This window comes from Chrysemys picta, chromosome 1 (assembly GCF_011386835.1).
Source record: "Chrysemys picta bellii isolate R12L10 chromosome 1, ASM1138683v2, whole genome shotgun sequence".
NCBI lineage: Eukaryota > Metazoa > Chordata > Testudines > Emydidae > Chrysemys > Chrysemys picta.
This window is the reverse complement of record NC_088791.1, coordinates 120,959,861-120,967,047: the sequence shown is the minus strand read 5'-3', so window position 1 is coordinate 120,967,047 and position 7,187 is coordinate 120,959,861. Positions and strand designations below refer to the sequence as shown.

General features: G+C 38.6%; 1 long non-coding RNA gene across 1 annotated transcript; it reads left to right on the top strand.

Annotated features, from left to right (window-relative positions):
* The first annotated feature begins 1,307 nt into the window (after positions 1 to 1,307).
* LOC135975862 (uncharacterized) lies at positions 1,308 to 6,574 on the top strand. Its single transcript, XR_010592906.1, has 2 exons — positions 1,308 to 4,983; positions 5,110 to 6,574. It is a non-coding gene; the product is annotated as an uncharacterized LOC135975862 (long non-coding RNA).
* Positions 6,575 to 7,187: the final 613 nt, after the last annotated feature.

Genomic DNA, 7,187 nt, shown 5'->3' with positions numbered 1-7,187 from the left:
AGCACCTTTGCTGAGCCATGGTGTTCCTGTAGGTGTCAAATGGGGATGAACAAAGATGGTTAATTCCTTACTTCCAGCAGGTTCAAAAATCTCAGGAACTTTGCATAAATGAAGTGGGGCCTATCTGGAAAGCATGTTGCTGTGCTGACTATCACCAGCAGCCAGTTTATAAGAGGATTAGACTGTCTGGCAAACTGTGGGCAAAGGCTGAAAGGAATGGGATTTCTGGGGAGGATTAGGGGAAGTCGTGTGCTCAGGGCAGCAATGAGACACATATTGGCTGGAAGGCAGAAAGTGGCAAACTGATGTTCAAAGTGGCCATTTTAAATCTGCTTGTTTTGCCTGCATGTAAAGACCCAGAAAACACATGCAGAGAAAGACCCGTGTAAAAAGACATGAACTAGGGTGAAAGGTCAGTTGTAACCAGCTAAACAGAGACATGACTGGCCAATACTTTTGAGAGAAGCTCCTGTCAGGTATTGAACACCCTCAACTCCTGCTGAACTTTTTGAAGAGTTCTGGGCCCAACGCTGCTGTCCTTCTGAATCCAAATCTCACACTTGCTTCAGTAAAAGTTTTGTGTGTGTGCAAAGACTGCCGGGCTGTAGGCCTAAATTCCCAAAACTTAATCCAGAATTTGGATGGCCAACTTCAAACCCCTTGAAGGGACCTGGTCTCCAGAAAGTGCTGAGCACCTGGCCTTAGAAAATGTGATCCCTTTAAGGGGTTGCATGTTGGGTACCCAAAAGTCCAGAAACCCGGAATCACTGGTGACTTTTGGAAATGTACAGCTGTGTGTGATTTTTAGTACCTTTGGCCCTGATCCTGTAATCTGATCCATGCAGGCAGACCACTGACCAGCACTCATACACGCTGATCCAACTGCGGGATCAGGACCTTTTTCTATCCATTTAGTTGTATCTCACTGGAATTTTGTGTTCATCTGAAATGGTTTGGTGGGTTTTCCCTGTTAACTAAGTGCCTGATTGAACTCCTATGAAAGGCAGCAGAAAAACTCCCACTGAGCCAAATTCATCTCTGGTTAGTCAATTAAATTACACCAGGTTTGCATTTGTCCCATTTACTTTGGTGAGTGTTGGATCAGGCACTAACCTACAAAGGAATTAAAAAAAAATAGATAAAATAGTAGAGATGACAAATATCAAATGGGGACAATGGATGCAAATCTTAGCAGAACAACAAACTATGCAGAACATAAAGAGGAAGTGGAAATGGCCTTGATCTATTGAGCATATAGAGACAGATGATGGAGAAAAGAAGAAAAAGAGAAGTCCCGCAAACAATACTTTCATTTTTGAAAATGGAGATATTTATTGTTAAGTTAAATAAATCCAAATTATAAATAACGTAACATTTATTTCTGAAAAAGTTCCATCAGAATTAAACAAAACAATGAACTTGTTCCTTCTGATCATGCATGTTATGACTCAGGCTATGAAAAAAAGGCATGGAGTTCTATAAAATCTAGGTCCGTTATTGAATATCACAAATGGGACTTTGCTAAAAATCACAAGAAATGCTTATGGTATGTTTTGTAAAACGCGACTAGAAAAAAGACAACAAAATACAGTTGTTCAATAAGTTCTATCACAAAGAACTCTTTGCTACATTGAGTCGTCTAGACATTGTTTGGGCACAGTCACCGTAGCCGTCTTGCAGGTAGACATTCTTTAAATCAGCACTGCACGCTACTCGAAAATAAATCGATTATACTGAAAGAACAGAACATATGTTATTGCCAGGCAAAGAAAGGTTATACTTTAGTCCTTGTAACAGTTTTAGCCATCAGCAAATATTTGCTACATTGGAAAGGATTAGATTTAAGCCGTAATCACAAGACTCTAAACAACAACACATTTTGTGATGTTTGAACACTTTGCACAAGTACTTTTGCCCCTGAGTGTGCCAAAATGATGCTGATTCAAGGAGATAGTCACCCAAGCATTCATGTCATTCTGACACAGCATCCAGCTTGTAAAGGTTACATACATTATAAATGATGCAATAAATATTACATTTCATTCACAGGGGGGAAATGAATCCATGGCATTATACAATCTCAGAGGCATAATTGTTTGCTTATCCACTTTAAATACCATGTCAAGAATATGAAATATTCCATTACCATCACACTTTTCAATGAATTGGGCAAAACAGGAAGGAATGCAAATCCACAAATGATTACAATGGGAGTGTGAAATTAAGCACTGTGCATAGGGACTGCAAAATATTACAGATCCACATAACTCTGCCCCTTTGGGAATGTCTAGTATCACTAACCCGGAACTCTTGTTCTGTGTGAACGAGCAAGTACTGCAATTGTGGCCAGCCCCTAATGGCCAGATACAAGAAGAGGGAGGCTCCCTGCACCAACAGTCCCTTTCCCTTGTGTATCAGATATCAGCTGCAAACTGGTCCAGATCAGCTCATCTTGTACGATTTTAACCACACACTACATTCCTGCTGACTAAAAATATGCAAAATTTCAAATCAAGCTTCAAAAGTACTCAAAATCAGCCTTGGTTTGAGTTTTGCCTGCATTCATGCTCTGTAAAGTTCCACAAATAAGGACTGTGATTGTTCACCCAGCTGGGAGGTTGGTGAAATCCTTCTCCATCTAGTCAACCCTATTTCATTGCCATCACTGGGACACCCCTCTGCAAATACATTAAACTAAAAAGCAGAAAGTCCAAGGCTTGTTGAAAAGCAAAAAAGAGGCTGGAGGCAGGGATGGCTGTGGAGAGAGTCCCCTGGTAGGTTAGAGTTCACAGAATTCAAACCTACAAAGACAAATCTTTATGGGCTGTTTCACGTCTAGCTCCTGGGGGCCAAATTGCACTGTTTAGTTCACAAACAGAACACAGCGTGGGTCACACAGCCCTGTCACTGACCTCAGAGGGCCTTCTGTGCAGCGTACTCACCAAGGCCAGAACTGTTTCCATTAAAATCAACGGACGTAGGAACTTTTGAAGATTTGGGCCTTAATCATATTTGAAAAAATCTTGGCCCCGGTTCATTTGACAACAATGACACATTTTTGCCTTTACCTGAATTCACAAATTCTTACTAGATTTATGGTTGCATATATAAAATATCTATAATGAAAACACAAATTGTTGATCTGTTTTACCTTTCAATTTGGTTTACTTACTAGAAGCCACTAACAATGCCTATTTGCATTCACTTATTTCCCATCCCTAGAATAGAATACTTGATTCTATGTACTCAAAATATACAGTGTGGAATTGTTGTTATTATGTTTAGACAGAGGCCTGAGTGAAAAAAAAACAAAAAAAAACCCAATAACATGTCTCGTGTCCATCTAATTTGTCTGATGACATGATACAATCTCAGGCCAGCGAGATTTTAGAAATACAAGGGGATAGTCTTTTTCTAAGGCAGGAAACAAGTGTGTTTACTTTCTGAAGAGATTATCTGTTTTCCCTGCAAGTTTCTTTATGGTTATAAAGAAAAAGCTTACGTTGCAATCTCCAGAACCATAGCAGGTGTCATGGAGAAAAAGGTAAATGGCCTGAATTGTAGTCCATTTTCAAAAATTGCTAAAAGAAATCTTTTCTTCCTCATTTAACCTCTCTTTTCAGTATTGTTACAAAATAGCCCAGCTCATGGGCACAACAGTTTTAACAATCACGTACAATCTTTTACATTCATCATCATCCACATGCTAAATTTCACATTTCATTATTAAAGTGGCTTGCCACTATTTCTTTTATGTTAATTTTTTTTTAAAATCACTAGGCACCTTTAATCTGCCCTGTTTGTTTTTCACCATGGGCTTTCAGTGATAGCCAGAGGAAATCAGTAGTGACACATTACAAAATACAAGCATAAAGAAAATATATTGTACATATATCTAACTGAACAATTTAGAAGGCCTTAAAGTTACGCATACTTTCCACGAGATTACATGTCACCACTACTACTGTTTAAAACCGGGGAAAGTAGAAAATGACTTACAAATGCAGATCTCATTTTTCTGATTTAGGATAAGTGCTTATTCTTCAAATGCAAAATAAACAAAAATCTAGGTCTCTGAGCGACTGAAAATTTGTAGCATTTCTGTGCCATACTGGGTACTGTTTCATGGTTTTCAGCACTTTGACCACATAATACACTTCCTGATTTTTAAGTGTCTGGAAACACATGGGAATACTTTGCATCTTCTTCAGCCCCACTTGTAACAAAAAATATTTGTAGTCCCCATGTGACTGCTACACTTAAGTTTCTTCTGTTTTGAAAGAATCAACCTGTTTCAGGGATATTCCCTGAGCCAGATTCTCTGACTCAGTTCTGACCACATGGTGCTCCCTTAGTAGCACAAATAACCCAGTATCGAGTCACAGCTGGCTGGATCGGAAATCCTTAGAGAGCTCCACAGGTGTAAAGCTGGCCAAGCCAGTTCCTATGCCAACTGCCTCTCCACTCTGGCACAGGGAGGATGTCAGGAAAGGGAAGGGCAGGGATGGACCAGAGTGCAGCTCTGCTTATTCACAGCTGGTGGTGTATGAATAGTCTGGGATCTATTGCTGGTTGTCATAAATAAGACTAGCCATTGGGTACTCAAAACTTATGCTGGGGAAGTTTGAGAATCAGGCAGCAGTAATTGACTCCTTCTGTTCCTGTGCCATGTGGATCTCAGTGGACGAGATCATCCAAATTTATTCAAAATGCAGAATTATTGGTTATCTCCTTTAGATCAGTAGAAGCTTTATAAGGTGCATCTACTGTGTATAAACAGCATATATTTTATCTATTGGACACACATACGACATATATAAACTCACACATGAAAAACTATGAAAATATTTCTTTCATATATTATACTCCACACAGATACTTTACACACATAAAAACTTGGCAGCATGCTAACGATGTCTATGAAACATGGCTTTGGACAAAGGACCTAGGGAGGTACTTGCAGAGACTGATGCAAAATAAAAGGTTTCAGAGTAGCAGCTGTGTTAGTCTGTATCCGCAAAAAGAAGAACAGGAGTACTTGTGGCACCTTAGAGACTAAATCTCTAAGGTGCCACAAGTACTCCTGTTCTTCTTTTTGCAAAATAAAAGAGATCCAAACAGCAGAAAAAAGATGCCAAGAGTAGAAAAACATACAATAAAACCAGGCACGGTAACTAGAATAGTACAGAACAGAGGATGGATAGAAATTATGATGAGCTGTAGAATAATAATCAACAATGTTTTTCTATTTCCAGTATTATAGACTATCATTAAGTCAAGTTTATAAAGGAGGCCTAGATCTTTTTCCCAGAACTTTTGAAATTGACTTGCATTTCACTGATGCCGTATTGACTGAGTTCATTATGATTATTATACAGATTCACTATTTGGTTGCACTCAGTCAAGGCTAAAACCAAGGACCATGTTACAGCCAGTCTATTTTCTAGTTTCTGATGAACACTGGTACTCAATGATCAAAAATTCCAGAGGTCCAGGGTCTATCGCCATACATTAGTATTGTGATGAAGAGAAATGGCACAGAGCACGGGAAGAACAAATAGCAACTACATTTTCAAGACAAGTGGCATCTGAGATTAGAATTGGACCTTTGATATAAATTACAGAAAGAACTTCCTAAACAATAAGTTTATTGCATGCAAAAGCAACCAGAAAAGGGGAAAAACACCTCCCCTCCCCCAAAAGCAACCAGTTAGGTACTAGAAAAAACGATAATTGCCTCATTAAAGTCTAACAAAGTCTTTTGACAATGAGTGGAAAACATTAGCATGATTTGAATCGATCAAAGACAATCTCTTATTTGATGGTATGTATTTCTGTGAAACAGGTATTTATTGGTAAGTCTTCATTGCTGTGATGAAGGTTTTTGTCTTTTTACTCGGTTCATAGAAACTTTATTTTTAACATTTTTTTCACCTCATGCACTATACAGTACTTGAATACACAGAATATTGTATGCTCCATTTATTTTACATATATATTGAAATAGGGCCTCATATTGGAAAACACGTCCTGTCCCACTCAAAGTATGATTTGTTTTTGCACTTGATGTGGCAGAATTGTAAATGGCAATAACATGTCTGCTTCACAGTTGCAACCAACATATACTCATCCAAAGGAGCTACTTGTTCTTTGTATTTATGGAAAACAACTAGTTTACAGAAAAGTACCTTTAACTAAATAGCATCATCTTAGAATAGTTTAAAAACATGAGAGTTTGAAAGGTTTTATTTCAGTTTTATACCATCAATTTTATAACTGTACAGCCAGACCCTTGGCTGGTTGAAATCTGCATAGCTCTATTGAAATGAAGGGCGCTACAATGATTTATGCCAGCTGAGAATCTAGCTCATAATTTGCTTTTGTGTTTTATTTGGACTTTCTTTTTTCCATTAAAAAGCAAAAAACGTTCACTTGCTGAGAGGGGTGGAAAACCCATACGGTCTGTTAAAATCTCTGACAGTTTGAAGACAGTATCCTCACTGTACCCTAAAAGTTAGGGTGGTTCTTAACCAGGAAGGGTGAACTGGCTGTTATCAAATAGGAATGATCTAAATTGCCCACAAAAACATCAACCAACTTTTTTTAATTTTCAAAATAGTTAATTCTTGCCACTGCCCACTCCCTGGTTCAGATCAGAATGGAAGTGCTGAAATAATAAATCAGTCATTTGTATAGTGATTTTCATTTTTAAAGCACTTCACAAACATCAACTAATTAATGCTTCAAACACTTCTAAGGCAGGTAAAATATTATTGCCATATTTCAGGGTGGGATACCCCAGCACAGAGGCAGGTCAGTGTCAGAACTGGGATTAGAAAGGAGAAGTTTGTGGCTCTGATGTAATCATGCCCCTCTCTCTGCATTACTAGCTGTATTTCCAGATTGGCTGATAGCGGAAGGACATGAAATCCCACATGGAAGCTTTTTCTTGCAAATTTCCAGCTCTATCTAATTAAACCTGAATCTTTTCCAGTGTGACTATCACTATTTCTAGATTTAGGGCCTGGACCAAAGCCCACTGAAGTCAATGGAACATCAGTTTTGGATCAGCCCCTTACTGAAATGCTTTTGAGCATCTTTCTTAGCTGTTATGGTGCCACTGTGATGTTTGCTGATGAGATGAGAAGTTAACTGCTCTGGGGAGGAAAGAACAGCTGGTAGTCTTT